Genomic DNA, 19,186 nt, shown 5'->3' on the forward strand with positions numbered 1-19,186 from the left:
GCGGCCGGCACACATTCATCATTTCGCTGCCATTCACAGTTATTCATTTTCCGTCGCTAACTGTTTGAAAATCAGTTTTTGAACAGTTTGCATAACTCTTTAATGGTACGTCGTTAATTTTGTCTTAGAGTGTTTTGTTAGAGTAGGAATTTAATGAATCAAATGTTGGCTTCTGAATTATTACAGTTTTGTATATCTGATCTATGAAAACAGATAACAATGTCATATTTTTGGCCTGCATATTTCTTATTCTTTGCGGAGGTCCCGAAAAAAGTTGCTTTTTCTCTCGATGCTCCAATCAATATTACACTTAAGACAGATAATTGATGGACTTCCCTGTATCTGCCTCTCTTCTCACGCCCATCTGTCCAATGAAAAAACAAATAGAAAAAAAGGAAAAAAAAAACGTTTCATATAGTTCTTCCCACTTCAAAGTTGTGTTCAATCTCATGCTTTCGACGACTTCCTCCGTCGTCACTGTCAGGAGATTTCTGTAGGACCTCACTTTATTTATTTGGCTGTACAATGCCACGTAGACGTCACGAAGCTACGGCACTGTCATATGCTATCAGAGTTTATGACTGGAGAACATTGGCAGGGATGGTGATTTCGTTAGATGATGGATAACTCAGCTGAATTCTTTGTTACCTTTAAGCATTGAGAGCCTGTTTCCATATATAATCAAGAAAATTAAAGAGACTCTGCACCTAATAACAGACAGCCTTCGTCTCGGTGTGTCTGGAATTTATAAAACAGCTTGTAAGTCACATTAAATATCGCGATTTCGACAAATATGCTGTTGCCGAACGAACCTACAATTATGTTTGAAGAAATGGGATAATTATACCCGAGCGTCTGCCCACTAGGATTCCGCCGTGAAAGATGCTGTTGAGATCATATGTAACAATATCTTTAACCGAGACAGTAGCTACACCCTTAGTGGTGCATGTAAACGGACGTTTGATGCTGAAAGACAACAGAGAAATCAACTGAATTATCGACCACCTTACGAAATCAGTATAGCTTAATTTCTCCATTGTATTTTTTTCTGTATGACAGTTAGCTCAAATTTATCCCCAACTATATAAAAGTATACGTATTACCAAAACTAAGTATTCTCAAACTGTTATTCAACTGACACTCGTATGCTAACCTCCGACTAAACAGAACCTAATTTGAACTGAACTGTAATTGATCTGAATGCAGCTTGTCTTTTCTATTAAATGCGCAACGGAAGTAAAACAATTATCTGGCCCTAATCAAAATATTCATTTGCCTCGCCTCTTGACAACATCATTGCAGAATTCTCGAAAGCACAACAACAACCAGCAAACAGGCAGCGGTTAGGCCAGTTTTCTAAATACATAATCAAACTGTTCCATGTGGTAATGCGTAGTGATAAACAGTGGTGTGGGGAGAGTACCTATTGCTATGAAATGATATTCCAAGAAAACGATTTTAGAATGAAATATATATTAAAAAAGACAGAGTAGTACTTCGCGTGATCTTTACACATAACATTCGTCTGAACAGTACTATACTTACGAAAGTGAGCAATGATTTTAGAGTACAAGGTTAACACAGATTTTCTATGAAAGTCAAACATCTTAATCAATTAATATGTTACTCCATGATTCAGGAAAGTGTGTGTGTGTGTGGGGGGGGGGGGGGGGGGGGTGTCGTTCTCTCAGCTCTGAGTGAGTTAACTGGCTAACAATAACCATTCAGACAAATAAGGTCTGCATTGCTGCGGTATTACCTCAAACTTCTTCTCTCCAAAAACGGTTACATTATTTCAGATTTATATTACTTTCGCGTTTCATTGTATACATCATATTCATCCATGCTATCCTTTCTTCATTTAACACATACCTACACAAGTCAACACTGTACTGCTGAACAGTCCAGTACCTACCACACTTCAACTAAGAATGTACCAGAATGCGCAGAGGGGAAGACTGTGCCACGACGAGACCAAAGGTTATTTAACACTAACATGCTTGCTCTCTTTGACGTGCACATCGATGTCATATCAAAATAACATGACCATCTTACATAGCTACCAATGCTCTTCGTTCATAGACATCGATACTCATGTGTTGTAATATATGGAAGTTAGGTGACTTAGTGATTCCGTAACTTAGTGACGTCTGCATAACATAATTTGGTCATCTATATTCATGCTCATAAATTAAGGATAACTGCAGAACGCGGTGCCACACAACGTTGCACTACACAAAACTGGTGCTAATAGCATAGGCACATAAGGAACACACGACACAGATCTGAAGGTCCACGGTATTGGTGATAAGTTGAGAAAACCGTCCCAAAAGACATGTGCTACAAAACGCCACTGTTTCCTGCGTATGTACCTCGACATCACTATGGGACACAATCACCATGCACACATACACAGGCCGCACAACGGGTTGGCATACTCTGGATCAGGTGGTGGAGCAGCTCCTGGGGTATAGCGTCCCATTCTTGCACCAGTGCCTGTCGGAGCTCCTGAAGTGTGGTAGGGGTTTTAAGACGAGCAGCGATACGTCGACTGAGAGGATCCCAGACGTGCTCCATGGAGAACAGGCAGACCACTCCATTCACCTGATATCTTCTGTTTCAAGGTACTTCTCCACAGTGGCAGCTCGGGGGTGGGGGGGGGGGGGCGTGCGTTATCATCCATCAGAGACCCACTGCACCCCCGAAAAGGCGGACATACTGGTGCAAAATAACGTCCCGATACACCTGACCTGTTACAGTTCCTCTGTCAAAGACATGCAGGGGTTTACGTGCACCGATCGTAATCCAACCCCACACCATAAAACCACGACCTCCATACAGGTCCCTTTCAAGGACATTGAGGGGTTGATATCTGGTTCCTGGTTCACGCCAGATGAAAACCCGGTGAGAATCACTATTCAGACTATACCTGGACTCATCCGTGAACATAAGCTGGGACCACTGTTCCAATGATCATGTACTGTGTTCTTGACACCAGGCTTTACCGGCTCTCCTGTGACCAGGGGTCAGTGTAATGCACCTTGCAGGTCTCCAGGCGAATAATCCATGTCTGTTCGGTCGCCTGTAGACTGTGTGACTGGAGACAACTGTTCCAGTAGCTGCGGTAACGTCCCGAGCAAGGCTACCTGCAGTACTCGGTGGCCGTCTGCGGGCACTGATGGTGAGATATCGGTCTTCTTGTGGTGTTGTACAATGTGGACGTCCCGTACTGTACCGCCTGGATACGTTTCCTGTCTGCTGGAATCGTTGCCATAATCTTGAGATCACACTTTGTGGCACACGCAGGGCCCGTGCTACGACCTGCTGTGTTTGACCATCCTCCAGTCGCCCTAGTATTCTAAGCCTTATAACGTCATCAATATGTGTTCTTTGAGATACCCCGAGGTGATTTAAGCCCGCAAACCGCCAACCAGAGTGATCTTTCACCATGTATCAGCATTATCCTTAATTTATGAGCACGAGTGTAAATAAAGTAGCTAAAGGTCTACTGAAATATCCTGAAGATGACGACGGTTGAAGTCGAAAGCTTGAGACAAAATCCAAAACTGGCGCGTCAACAACTGCTTGAAGCATTTATTCAAGAATGCCACAGCGAAGAATTACTTTGGCAAGGTTGTTCAACAGCGTCCTGTAAACAACTGAAAGTTACGGAAAAAGTCTAAGCCCAGGTGTCTTTTGACAACTACTAATGCGGAAACAATTTTAAGTAACACTGTAATACAAACCCAGAATATAAGCTATAACATATCCGTCTTCACAAGTGGTTGATGTAACATCCTTATTTGTTGGCATAACATCAGCGTCATCGGAGGAGGACTCATGCAACTATCATCACATCCTCCACCCTCTCCGTCTGTCGCACTATCTCATACGCTATTTACAAAAATTCCTGCAGAATTAATTTTGTATAGGAAGGACAGTTTCCTTCTGAAAAAACCTGTAACATTTAAAAACAATAAGTTACATATGTTTGGAGTAATGTCTGCCGTCATAATTTTATACAGATACATCTGAAAGCTATCTATGTGACATAACGTTTTTTAAAAGATCGGTGATCACAAGAATCAACAGTTCAAGCAAACACCTCTACGCTATACAGAACCCCCAACAGCATACTGCTCAAGTATTTCTTGCAGTTTTTTTTTTCTTTTTTACATACGGATCTGTAACCTTGACGTAATCACTTACCAGTGCAAATATTTCACATGATATTGTGGTTCGCATGGTACTTTCCGAAATTAATTGCCAAGTTTAAACTATAGGAACTGGACAAAAATATGGCAACAACGCGAGATATCTACGCTTGTAAATATACGCACATGCTACACAAGCCCGCAGGTGGCGCTGTCGTATTTGTTGAAGAACGGCAACACGTTGCAAGTGTTAGTAATGGTCAGAACACGGTTCTGTGTATTTGTGAGTGCGTTATGTCAGAGCTAAGTGAGTTCGAATGTCAGCAAATTGTTGATGTTCGTATGACAAGTGCTTCCTTAACCAGGAGAGACGAACCCAGGAAAGCAGAACTGTTTAATGTTTGAAGTGTTACCTAATAAAGGGAAAGATGAAAGACGTCATCTGCTGAGTCACAACGCGGAAGAAATCGTATGTCGACTGAGACTGACAGACGGATGCAGACATACGGTCATTCAAAAAGACTGTGATTCAAATTAACAAGGAGGTAGCTGCAAAACTCACTGTAGAACTGAATGTCACACTCGCGAACCTGGTCCGTCCAAAACGACACGTAGTGATCTCCGTAAGCAAGGGATTCCAAGGAGAGCTGAAATGCCAAACCTACGCATGAGTGATGCAAATGCCTGTAACATGAAAACATGGTGCCGAACCCATAAACCCTTGGCTTATTCACTGGGCTGTATGAGTCTTTTTTCACACAGTTCCCATCTTCTGGCCGCGTTAACGTACCAAGAGTGAAGTACGTGGGCTGGGGGACGATTTTGGTAGTCAAATAGTGGCATTCCATGGTCCCCATGTTTACCCTGCAAGGTCGCATTACTGACAAATAATACATGACTGTTTTGGCCGATCGTGTCCATTCTCTCGTATAATGTTCGTTCCACAAATGTGATGCTTTGTTCCAAGACGACAAGCCCCGTTCACGTAGCTCCTATCATCTAGCACTTGTTTTGTGGGCACGAAAATGAATTGTCGCATCCCCCCTGGCCTCAGAAATCGTTGGATCTCAACGTTATTGGCCTTTGTGGTTTACTCTGGAGAAAAGGGTGCGTCTTTGCTCTACTCTGGAGAGAAGGGTGCGTTACTACAGCTTGCCACTATTTTGCTGAAGAGGTGGCATTGAGAACCAAGAGGGCCTGTAATTGTCTTTTCTGAGAAGACTGGCAGCTCATTTGAATGCTAAGGTGTTTCTTCCTTTGCATTAGGTAAGGTAACGTGTTTTATGTTGTCCATCCCTCATATGTCGGTTGTAAATGTGAAAAGGATTTTAAAAGCAAATTACTCATGTTCCATCAAACTTGCGGTGCCCAATGACTAAAATCGGAGAAGAGACGCAAATGAAATGGTACAAAGTGGAGAGACTACTTTTCTCTAGGGATCTGAAAAATGGAAGTTGACAGGTGATAAAAAGAAGATACAGGTTTCCGAAACGAGATTATGAAGAACAGCAAGAGAGTTTAACCTTTCAGATCAAACCGCGAACGAAAAATTAAGGAAAGAATTAGGAATCATTTATTTGCAAGAGATAAGTGTAAACTACTGATATGACTGAAGACAGCTTGTTGATAGAGTTCCAAAGGAGAGGATCATAAGTAATGCGTTGTACTGTAAGCCTAAAGGAAGAAAATATCCGAAATACCAAGAAAACTACAGTGAGCTATTTTTTGAATGATGCTGCCACCATTTGACTATAATAACTTTTATTTTATTGTTATAGGATCCAGTGTTCGGCCATAGGCCATTTTCAACTACCACCTTCCGTGCTGACCAGCTATGTGTGTGTTTTTATAATCATAGTATGTGCACTGAATTGCAGTAATATTATACAGCGTTTTTACCAGGATTCCCATGTTCATACATGCTTATACGTAAGCAGTGCAAATAATGAACTTTATGTTGTTATCTCCTGTCCCAGTTTCCCCCTCATTTAGCAACTATGGAATCGAACCACAGTCACAGTTCTGCAGTAGAATACTGCAAGTAAGATCGATCACATGCCGTTTGATGCAGGGCATTTCTGTTTCGATTAATTTATGCGGTTGCTCTCACGAGGGAATCGTAGACCTACGTTAATCTGCCGACAGCATTTTGTGGAATTATTTCAGCTATGCCAGTATGGACAGCTGCTATAATTATTTAAGTGACCTCACGTGCAGGGGTACTAAGACAAAGTGGTTTAATATGCTGGCTCACCCGTTTTCCATCGCTGTAGGCAATTCCTACAGTTCAGCCTATGACAATATTTCATTGTTTAAGAATGGCCTACCACTACGATAAAAAGAGGTCCTTCTGCAATACAATCCATTAGCTGTTTGTCAGCAGGTGGCTTAGTATACATCTTTGAGTCCTACCGCAGTTTCTTGGTATCAGGTGCACACTTCTCCACGTTCCTCAGATACACATCCAGCTCACATCAATTTGTGTTAACGAGAGTTCCGAGAGGAGATTTAAGACTTTAACACGGTGTCATCAGAGTAATGATTATCTGAAGGTGCTGGCACCTTGTAAGAGAAATAACTTGGAGCTGTTTATGTGTACAGTACTAATAGTTTTAATTTTAGTATACTTACCAAACGCACTCGCCTCTGAAGTTTTTCAGCTACTTCGTACAAGAAGTAACGATGTTAAAAAGCTTTAAAACAAGAATGCAACAGGAAACCCGCAAGAAAGTTTTCTTCCGAAACATTTTTAAACAGGGAGAGACGAGTCTTACGAGCGAGTTTATAAGAGTATGAATAAATTAGAAACTTTAACTTTCGGCTAATGAATAAACATCAAAAGAAACCATGTACAGTAGTGGAAATGAGAACAGCGCAGTAGACAACAGCCGTCCATGAAGTGGGGAAGAGAGATGGAAGCAACTAAGGTCTGTAAATAGGCGTCGCCAGAAGAGGAGGACGACAATCAGGAGGACATTTCAGTTTGCGTCCACAGACATGCACCGACGGATACAGCTCTTCTTGAATGTTAATAGCCGGGACTAAGGCGGTCTGCCTGTAAGGAGGAGAATGTTAAAATGTCTTTAGGTTAACGACCCAACTTAACTACTTCCTAATCATGGATTTGAAGGAGGTAGTAAAGTTCGATCCAGAAGCGATTACCACTAAAAGGGGGCTAAAATATATCACCAGTAAAAACGTAGTGTTCAGTTAAGGTGTTGAACCTGATTAAAACTATCATCTGAATGAGTAACACTGATTAACTTTCGTCAATGCGCACGATCAGTACAAATGTTAATTGTCACAGAAGTTCTGTATATCTCAGTTAAAATTTAAATACATTTCCTATCAAGCAATAACCTTGGCCTGACGCATCAGCCGTTCACTAACACAATCCAAAAATTGAATGTAGGCCTACACTATCTAATTTCTTCATGGTTTTCAATCTGTAACCATGGCGTACGCAGTTTCTTTGAGGACCTGCGTGGTATCTGGACTGTCGCTTCTCACTCAGTTGGGTGCCATGTAATACGCCTTTCCCACACCCTCCGAATTACTGCATGGCTCATCATAAAAAATTGCTTCTGAAACATATTTCCACAAATAGTAGTACAAATACGTCCTCCAACTTGTAGTTAGCTCGCTCGTTCAGCAGTACTGGTCATTAAAATTTTCCTATTTTGATTATATGAAAGTACTGCAAGTACTGAAAGTATTGACGGTCGCCCTAGACGCATCATAGTAAGACGCTATATCAGAGTTACCTGCAACAAATTTATTTTAGTTTCTAGTTCCACTTGTTAGCAGTCTTTCTGTCTTCTGGTTTTCTGCCTCTTTAATGATCCTTACTTCGATATGTTCCGATATCAGCTCCCCGTTTAGTATCATCGCCTGAAAGTCTCTGTCTCCCACAATTTTTTTTTTTTTTTTTTTTTTTTTTTTTTTTTTTCATCAGTCTACTGACTGGTTTGATGCGGCCCGCCACGAATTCCTTTCCTGTGCTAACCTCTTCATCTCAGAGTAGCACTTGCAACCTACGTCCTCAATTATTTGCTTGACGTATTCCAATCTCTGTCTTCCTCTACAGTTTTTCCCCTTTACAGCTCCCTCTAGTACAATGGAAGTCATTCCCTCATGTCTTAGCAGCTGTCCTATCATCCTATCCCTTCTCCTTATTAGTGTTTTCCACATATTCCTTTCCTCTCCGATTCTGCATAGAACCTCCTCATTTCTTACCTTATCAGTCCAACTAATTTTCAACATTCGTCTATAGCACCACATCTCAAATGCTTCGATTCTCTTCTGTTCCGGTTTTCCCACAGTCCATGTTTCACTACCATACAATGCTGTACTCCAGACGTACATACTCAGAAATTTCTTCCTCAAATTAAGTCCGGTATTTGATATTAGTAGACTTCTCTTGGCCAGAAATGCCTTTTTTGCCATAGCGAGTCTGCTTTTGATGTCCTCCTTGCTCCGTCCGTCATTGGTTATTTTACTGCCTAGGTAGCAGAATTCCTTAACTTCATTGACTTCGTGACCATCAATCCTGATGTTAAGTTTCTCGCTGTTCTCATTTCTACTACTTCTCATTACCTTCGTCTTTCTCCGATTTACTCTCAAACCATACTGTGTACTCATTAGACTGTTCATTCCGTTCAGCAGATCATTTAATTCTTCTTCACTTTCACTCAGGATAGCAATGTCATCAGCGAATCGTATCATTAATATCCTTTCACCTTGTATTTTAATTCCACTCCTGAACTTTTCTTTTTTATTTCCATCATTGCTTCCTCGATGTACATATTGAAGAGTAGGGGCGATAGCCTACAGCCCTGTCTTACACCCTTCTTAATACGAGCACTTCGTTCTTGATTGTCCACTCTTATTATTCCCTCTTGTTTGTTGTACATATTGTATATGACCCGTCTCTCCCTATAGCTTACCCCTACTTTTTTCAGAATCTCGAACAGCTTGCACCATTTTATATTGTCGAACGCTTTTTCCAGGTCGACAAATCCTATGAAAGTCTCTTGATTTTTCTTTAGCCTTGCTTCCATTATTAGGCGTAACGTCAGAATTGTTTACTTTTCCTAAAGCCAAACTGATCGTCACCTAGCGCATTCTCAATTTTCTTTTCCATTCTTCTGTATATTATTCTTGTAAGCAGCTTCGATGCATGAGCTGTTAAGCTGATTGTGCAATAATTCTCGCACTTGTCATCTCTTGCCGTCTTCGGAATTGTGTGGATGATGCTTTTCCGAAAGTCAGATGGTATATCGCCAGACTCATATATTCTACACACCAACGTGAATAGTCGTTTTGTTGCCACTTCCCCCAATGATTTTAGAAATTCTGATGGAATATTATCTATCTCACAAATATCTGGGAAAAAATCTTTATTTTCTAACTGTTGTGATGTAGCTATCTGACCAGTGGCACGTTACATCAATATGACTACACCAGTGTAGTATCAGGAACAACTACGCAAGAATGAGTCCAAGCTAAGACCTATTTATTAGAATACTCTACCTCGTAAAAAAGGGATCAAAAGAACTAGGACTTCCTAGCAAACGCCACCGAAGATCCTCGGCTGTGACGGTCGCAAGAACTTCGACTGCAGGCTCACTGAAGACTGCCACGCAGGCCTGGTGGGGCAGGTTACGATAACACACTTGATCCACGTGACTGATAATGTCGTTTGGTTTGATAGGGGCGCACAACTGCGCGGTCATCAACGCCTGTACAAAGTGCCAATTTTTACACAGTCCATTTTCTTTCACAATCCAATCTAGTCATTCTCACAAATGATGATGATGATGATTATGATTAATTGATGAGAACAACACGAACACATCGTCCCCGGGCAAAGAAAATCCCCAGCCGACCGGGAATCGAACCTGAGACCTCGTGATCCAGAGGCGACAACCCACGTCATTGACTGCTGCAGGTCGCGATGGTGAACTCGCAGCTAGTTGGCTCGTCGGATGAGTCAATGTCATCAGACTTTTGATTAGCTTTTGAGGGAGGGCTTGACAAAGTGGTTCCCCGTCTGGCGTGTCCTCTGGAGGAGCGAACTCGATGTCTACCTTGGGGGATGTCCGTGCCTGCGAGACAGAGTGCTGGTGATGCAGTCATGTACGGGGGGATGTCTAGCCGCTAGGTGCCGGGGATCGTAACAGAAACAAAAGAAATTTTACCGTGTGGTATACAGTTTCAAATGTACAAGCCGATCTTAAATCGTCAATTTAATATACTGACATAAATTAGTTCCTGATCTTTATCTAAATACAATGAACTTATTTCGTGCAAAAGCTTCCGAACACTAATTTGGTGGTTATTAGTTATGCAGTGATACTGAGACGAGCTGCAGGATTGTCCTAGTATTATGCCCAACGGGTTTTCTCTTATGCGTCCGTCTCGAATCCGGTGGAATCGAACAAAAACTAACTTATCTCAAGTACTAGTACGTGCGATGAACGTGGCTTGGTGACTTACAAGAGCGTAAGATTATAACTACGGGAAGGATAATGCAGGAATTGCGGAAGTGTGTGAAAGTGCCTAGAACACTTCAATGAAGAGGTCTGATGCTTATGGTGAAACGTAGATCGCATTGCTACGCTGTTCATCTGCTCATAACGTATCCCTTTGCAAAAAAATAAATAAAAATAAAAATAAAAAAATGGTCAATATTACAGCCTTTGGTGGAGTCACACGCACTGTACTTCAGCCGAAGAAATCTGTAAAGAACTAGCTGCACTACATATGCCAAAAGCGGACAAAGATTCATTTAATTCTCTTACAAAATATAATTTCCTTGGGTTAGGCTGTAAATACTAAATGAAGAAAAATTTATCCTTAAAGTGTCTCTTCTGTATCCTCACTTTGAGTACACAAATTTGGCTATCAAGTCTGTCTTAGCTAAAGAAGGTAGAGAGCTAATAGGTAGAGCACTTCCGGCCGATACACAGCTGTTGGCCAACCACCACTGACGTCATCAGGCAGACAGTTACAATGTCTTCTGTTCCCCTTTGCACAAAGCTGTGAGCGTAATGTTCCTTGGTGTGTTTCTCGCACCGGTCAGATGCATTTATATCATTGCTCTCTGCTACATTTAAAAACAACTACTGTTTTTAATTAGTCAAGCTGAATGTGAGGTAAAAATGAAATCTATTTATCGTATGAACATAGTTCAGTGATAGAGTTGTTCGCATCAGAATCGACAGCAAACCAATACCTACGACGATAGATCAGGTATACATGCCATCAGAAGCTGAAGTTAAAAGGGTAGAGTAAGTACATGAGGATATTGAACGGGTAACTGAGGTCATAAAGGAGTTGTATAGTGGAAGGAGCTGAAGAAAGGGTCGCGGGAGAAAATGGGCTTGGTACTAGGAATGAGAGAAAAGAAAGACTAATTGAGTTCTGCAACAGATTTCAACGGGTAATAAGGGTAATAACGGATACTCTGTTCACAAATCATAAGAAAACGAGGTATACTTGGAAAAGACCAGGAGATTACATCATGGTCTGGCAGAGATTCCGAAGTCAGATTCTGGAATATAAGGCGTACCCAGGAGCAGATATAGACTCAGAACACAATGCAATAGTGTTGAAAAGTAGACTGAAGTTTAAGAGATTTGTCAGGAAGAATTAGTACGCAAATAATGAGGAGATACTCTTGAAGTTCTCTAAGGATATAGGTACCACGATAACGAATAGCTCAGTAGGCAGTACAGTTGACGAGGAATGGACATCTCCAAAAAGGACAGTCACAGAAGTTGGAAAGGAAAACGGAGGTACAAAGGAGGTAACTGCGAGGAAACCATGGGTGACAGAAAAAATACTCCTTTTTATCAGTAAAAGATGGAAGTAAACAAAGGTTCAGGGAAATTCAGGAATATAGAAATACAAGTCGATGAAGAGTGAAACAATATGAAGTGCAGGGAAGCTAAGACGAAATCGCTGCATGAAAAATCTGAAGAAATCTAAAAAGCAATGATTGTTGGAAGGACTGTCTCAGCGTACAGAAGTCAAAACAACCTTCGGGGAAATTAAAAGCACGGGTGATAATACTAAGAGTGTATCGGGAATTCCACTGTTAAATGTTGAGGGCAGAGCGGATAGGTGGAAACAGTACTCTGAAGGCCTCTATCCCGGGGAAGATTTGTCTGAAATAACAGGAGAAAAAACAGGAGCCGATATGGAAGAGAGAGTGAATCCATTATTACAGTCAGAACTGAAAAGAGCTTTGCAAGACTTACGATCAAATAAGATAGAAGGGATAGATAGCATTCCATCAGAATTTCTAAAGTCACTAGTGGAAGTAGCAACAAACCGACAATACACTTTGATGTGCAGACTGTATGAGTCGGGCGATCTGACTTTGGGAGAAAACATCATCCTCACAACTACGAAGACTGCAAGAGTCAACAAGTGCGAGAACTATCGCACCATCAGCTTAAATGCTCATGCATAGAAGTTCCTGGCAAGAATGGAAAAGGAAATGAAGGATGTCGTACATGAAGATCAGTTTGGCATTAAAAAAAGCTAAATGCATTACAGTGGCATTTCTGACGCTGCAGTTGATAATGGAAACGAGACTAAAGAAAAATGGTGCAAGATGTTCGCAATTCTGAGGAAGATAGGGATAAGTTGTAGGTAGAGGTGGGTAATATACGACATGCACAAGAGCCAAGTGGGAATGATAAAAGTGGAAGACAATGAAGCACTCGAAATTTAGGGTGTAACACAAGGATGTGATCTTTCGCCCTACTGTTCAGTCTATACGCCGAAGAAGTGATGATGGAAATAAAAGAAAGCTTCGATAGTTAAATTAAAATTCAAGGCGAAAGGATCTCAATGAAACGATTTGCTGATGACATTGCTATCCTCAGTGAAAATGAAGAAAAATTAAATCATCTGCTGAATGAAATGAACGGTGTGATGAGTACAAAATATAGATTGAGAGTAAATTAGAGAAAGACGAAAGTAATAAGAAGCAACAGAAATATGATCACCGAGAAACTGAACATCAGGATTGACGGTCACGAAGTCGCTGAAGTTAAGGAATTCTACTTTTTAGGCAGCAAAGGAACCAATGACGAAAGGAACAAGGACGACATCAAAGGCAGACTAGCACTCCCAAATACGGAACGGCATTCTTGACCAAGAGAAGTGTACTAGAATCAAACATGGGCCTTAATTTAAGGAAGAAATTTCTGAGAACGTACGTCTGGAGCACAGCAATCTGTGATAGTGAAACATCGACTATGGGAAAACCGGAACAAAAGAGAATCGAAGCATTTTAGATGTGGTGCTACAGAAGAATGTTGAAAATTAGTTGGACTGATTAAGTAAGGAGCGTGGAGGTTCTCTGCAGAATCGGCGAGGAAAGGAATACATGGAAAATACTTACTAGAAGAAGGGAAAGGGTGATAGGACATCCGCTAAGATGTCAGGAAATAACTTTCATGGCACTAGACACTACTGCAGAGAGCAAAAACTGTAGAGGAAGACGGAGACTGGAATACATCCAGCAAATAACTGAGGACGTAGATTGCAAGTGCTACTCTGAGGTGAAGACTCTGGCACAGGAGAGGAATTCGTGCCGGGCCGCATGAAACCGGTAAGAAGACTGATGACCGAAGTAAATAAATAAATAGAAATGGATATACAAATACAACGTATACTATTTAGAGCAAATACATAGACAATAAAGTACAAAACGAATATGAAAGACATCTGTTCTCAGCCGACTTGCAGAGTGATTTCAGGAGAGTCTATTCCGTTGTTGGTATTCCGCTGTTGGTATTCCGTTGTTGGTGGAGAGACATTGATGATATCCTTCCCATCTCTCGGGATATTCCTCTACAATCTGGTCAATGATATGCTCTGAAGGTTTTCTGTCACACAATGAGACTCCGAGTGTCCCCATTTGTACCGGGTGATCAAAAAGTCGGTATAAATTTGAAAACTGAATAAATCACGGAATAATGTAGATAGAGGGGTACAAATTGATACACATGCTTGGAATCACATGGGATTTTATTAGAACCAAAAAATAGAGAAGTTCAAAAAATAGCCGACAGATGGCGCTTCATCTGATGAGAATAGCAATAATTAGCATAACAAAGTAAGACAAAGGAAATATGATGTTCTTTACAGGAAATGCTCAATATGTCCACCATCATACCTCAACTATAGCTGTAGTCCAGGAATAATGTTGTGAACAGCACAATAAAACATGTCCGGAGTTATGGTGAGGCATTGGCGTCTAATGTTGTCTTTCGACGTTCCTAGAGATGTCGGTCGATCACGATACACTTGCGACTTCAGGTAACCCCAAAGCCAATAATCGCACGGCCTGAGGTCTGGGGACCGGGGAGGCCAAGCATGACGAAAGTGGCGGCTGAGCACACGATCATCACTAAATGACGCGCGCAAGTGATCTTTCACGCGTTTAGCAATATGGGGTGGAGCGCCATCCTGCAAAAACATCGTACGTTCCAGCAGGTGTTTATCAGCCAGGCTTGGGATGATGCGATTCTGTAACACATCGGCGTACCTCTCATCTGTCACGGCAGAAGTTACAAAACCAGCATCATGCATTTCCTCGAAGAAAAAAGCACGATAACGGTAGATGTGGTAAATACAACCCATACCCTGACTTTCTAGCCGTGCAATGGACTTTCCACGACAGTTCTAGGATTTTCGGTAGCCCAAATTCTGCAGTTATGGGCGTTGACAGGCCCTCGTAGTGTGAAATGAGCTTCGTCGGTCCACAACACGTTACTCAACCAATCCTCATCTTCCGCTATATTTTGAAACGCCCACACCGCAAATGCCCTCCGCTTCACTAAATCGCCAGGTAACAGTTCATGATGCCGATGGATTTTGTACGGATAGCATCGGAGGGTACGCCTAAGTGCGAACCAAACAATAGTGTATGGAATGCCGGTGCGACGTGCGACTGCACGAGCGCTGACTTCCCCGTGCATAGACGAACCCGCTACAGTCTCCTTTTCTTTCTGAACTGTCTCAGCAACATTACGCCTTGTGCTCTGTCGGCCACTACGGGGTCTATCGTCTAAACAACCCGTGGCTTCGAACTTCGAAATCATTCTCGACACTGCTGCATTTGTCAACGGACCTTTACCCGTTCTAATCCTCTTCCTATGGCGATAGGATCGTAACGCTGAACTAGCACATTCCCACTCTAATAATACAGCTTCACTAAAAGCGCCTTTTCAGGTAACGTCAACATGCTGCGACAGCTGGCGCATCTGATTCTCTCTCTCATTACAGCTCCATTTATACACGGTTGTCATGCGCGGTCACTGACGTTTTTCTGTCCAGCGCCATCGGTCGGACATTTTGTGAGCTTTGTTTTCTTTTCGGTTCTAAAAAAACCCCATGTTATTCCAAGCATGTTTGCCAATTTTTACCTCTCTATCTACATTATTCCGTGGTTTATTAAGTTTTCAAATTTATACTGACTTTTTGATCACCCGGTACTTGAAGGACTTAGTTGTACCTTCTCCAAATTGGTTTCTGTTCAGTTGACACCAGGTTCTTCCAGAAAGATGCAGGCCTGATATAAGTGTCTTCGAGGCCATGAAGACGTATGCTGGTGTTGTTTTTCTTTGTCTCCATCCACACATTTTCAATATTCAGCGATTGGATCTCACGAGCTGTCCAGAATGGTTTCCTTGATTTGAGACACGTGCTGGTTGGCCTGATCACTCTATGTTATTAATCTTTTCTCATTCGCTTGTCACTGCTTGTTGCCTCAAATGTGGTGGAGCAATGTAACTGAAAGCAGACTGCCAAGGTAAAGGAGTTGATCTCAAAATGCCCATTACGATTCGCATGATATCGTTCAAACGAACATTCACCTTACTGACAAGCACACTCTCGTACAATACTGGAGCGCAATATTCAGCCACAGAATATACAAGAGAAAAGACCGCCCGCTGTACGGAGATTGTCGCCTTCAGCCCCCCTTCCCCCCCTCCCCCCCTCCCCCCCACCGCAAGAGAAGTTCCTACTAATTTCCGCATAATGTTTTTTCTTGTCTTAAACTTTTCTGCAAGTAACGTGAGGTGTGACCTGAGTGACAGTGAACGATCCAGTTTGATTCCATGGTACTTAGGGCGATGGCTGTTGTTAACCGTTTTGTCACGGATTACTTTTAGCGGGTGGTTTGGTGTGCGGCTTTTGTGGCGGAATGATGTCACTTCATGTGTCTTTTATGAAATGATCGTATGACATTATTGGCCGGGAGACCCTATATAAGGTAGTTCTACCACCTAGTGCACTTCGGTACCTCGTGCGTCGATGATGATGACATGATGACGAGAACAGCACAACATCCAGACGCTGAGCAGCTAAAACGGGATAATAACAGGAGAAATAAAGGAAGGACATTGCTCAAAGTAGCCGAACTTCGTACAGCCGGCTTTATCGCCTCTCGCGGATGTGTATTTTTATTGTTCGCGGAGTTCATTAGTTCGACGTGATTTAGGAACCACCTCCACCCCATCTCAAACTAGGATATTTGGCTGAAAAGAACAACGTTCTACAACAGTCCACACAATTCTCAGAGGAGGCTTTGCTAAGCAAGTTAATAAATAAAAATGATTTTACTCTTAAGGGCGTTTGCGAAAATGTGCTCGGATTCTACTGATACAGCCAGCCACTCCAGGGACGGAAACGTGAGACCACCTGTAGAAACCACAACAATCCAGTTACGATCTGCGATACCTTTCGTAGCAGGCTGACAATCTGTTGCCTACCAGTGAACCTTCATTGTGCTTCTATCTGAAGGCAATATATCTTGCCAGGCACTTTTATGTGCTGGATTCCACATCTCCACTGGAACAGGCTGGACAATTAAAAGCGATCCTTAGAAGCAAGCTGTCTTCTCTGTTTCCCATTATCATAACTTCGCTTAGCGGTGAAATTGGCGCCCAGTATAACGCCTTTACTAACTAGAAAGACGTTTTTCGTAATCTGCGTTCGTTTCTCCAAATGCAACTTGTTTTCAGTATAATGACTGACAGACAAACATTGTTAATGTGATACTTCAGTTGATAGTGGCTCGAAACTCATGTGACACTATAAATTGTCGGTGGTTGTTATGCGAAAGACTGAGGTGGGGGCTTTCATTGAATCTATAGTTGAAAATTTTAATATGACCGGGTGTATCCGACACCAGTAAATAATCACTTACCAAAACTAGGATAAAGGAATTCATCTGAGTACGAAATTAGATAAGAATCTCAATTAACTCAGTTCATTACACGTAAAACCGAAAGAAAAGTGTTAATAATCATTGAAAATCACTAGGTAGTGCTTTGGCAAACCTGTAATAGGTATCTGCAGCGTGACTCAAATGAACGCATATCTGGATAAACCATTTACATTCGTGGAACTTTTACGGTGATTGTCGAAGATAAGTTCAAAGAAAATACTACAGGGGGATGTACGTGTACATATACCGTCTGTGTTGAAAGCATGTTCATCCTGTAACTGCAAAAAAGTCTCCATAGTGAAAACTGAAATTACTGAACATCTTTAAAAATGACTCGACTTTCTCTACTGTTCGCATCTTTTTCAGTTGGCTCTCACCATACTCATTATCTGCAGATGGGAGCAGAAGTGGCTGCAAAATCAGTCATTAGCTTTGTACCAACAACTGAAGTTCAACTCGGTTGTATGAGAGCCTCTGATCCAGGATGAGCGAGGAGGAGTCATCTAGAAGTGAAAACAGCCCATAAACACGTCGAGGTAAGAAGTGAATTTCTGCAGTTCACTTCCGACAAGAATCACTCCGCATTTCTCTGGCACAGCGTAATTTTGACTGCCTGCATGACAAATACTGTGAATAACTAGATACAAAATGCGTTAGACCAAAGAGTATATAACACAGCCCTCTAGATGTATCCTGTACAAGTCTTGAAGGAATTTTAGGAATATTCCTCATCTTTTATTGTAGGAAGAAAGGAAAATCTCCCAGCATTGTAGAAAGCAATTTCGACATCCGTGAATTCACTTGTTGGTCTCTTTAGCGATGTAAGAAACATGGGAGAATCTTACATGCCCGTATTAAGTGCTAGATTGAACCAATGCTTAGAAGGGAATTATCTTCCTAGAGTTGGCGATCTTGTAGCTCTTAACAGCGTTCAAAGAAGGAAATTTATTTCCTGATGGTGTTGTAATTGCTGAGAATAGGAGTCAGCCATCTACTTTCAGATACCAAGATTGTGAGTCCTCAGCCTGAGGACGGGCTGCCCTTCTCATATTATTTCGTAATGGCTGTATTGTTGTTTGACAAGTAACTGACTCCTGCTTTGATTGAAATGACTTCCTCGATCGAGTTAGTCACGTGATCCTTCCGCAGTTTCACTTCATTCCCTCTTTCGAATTCCGTTTCTATCAAGTGCTTATAGTGCATGTCTTTAGTAACGTCAACTACATGCTACGTCCGAGGTCGCTGTGTGACCTAAGGTAACGAGTGGAAAGATGAAGTCGGCCTACGTTTCCGTGGAAGCTGCGTTGAAGGGAGATTTCAATCACCCTGAGACTCGAGGCCTGGACACGATAAATACTTGGTGGCTGGCGCATTACCTGGCACCACAGCGAACACTATCGGTAACGCCCTTACAGTATACTAGAACTGCGTCTCGCCAGAAACGCAGAGGAAAACAATTAATGCGTTCCGCTCGTCCAGCTCATGCTTTTCAGAAATCAAATTCCGGCTGTACACGTACGCAGGCTGTTATGTGCTAAGAGGGCGCGCTCCTTTAGTGCTGGTTGTAACGGATCTGTTTAGTTTACACCCTTCTGCTTTGCATGGGAAACGTTTGGACGACGCCTTGCTTTTTGCCTTAAGGGGGCTGAAGGCGGTGCTTGGGAAAATTATTCAGTGTGTATGTCTTGGGCGCTAGAGTATTGCCGATTGATTTATTCTAAAAGAAATACCGTACGGGGCAACTGCCACGTTGCCATTTATCTTTCATTGGACTGAA

The sequence above is a fragment of the Schistocerca nitens genome, chromosome 2, assembly GCF_023898315.1.
Source record: "Schistocerca nitens isolate TAMUIC-IGC-003100 chromosome 2, iqSchNite1.1, whole genome shotgun sequence".
NCBI lineage: Eukaryota > Metazoa > Arthropoda > Insecta > Orthoptera > Acrididae > Schistocerca > Schistocerca nitens.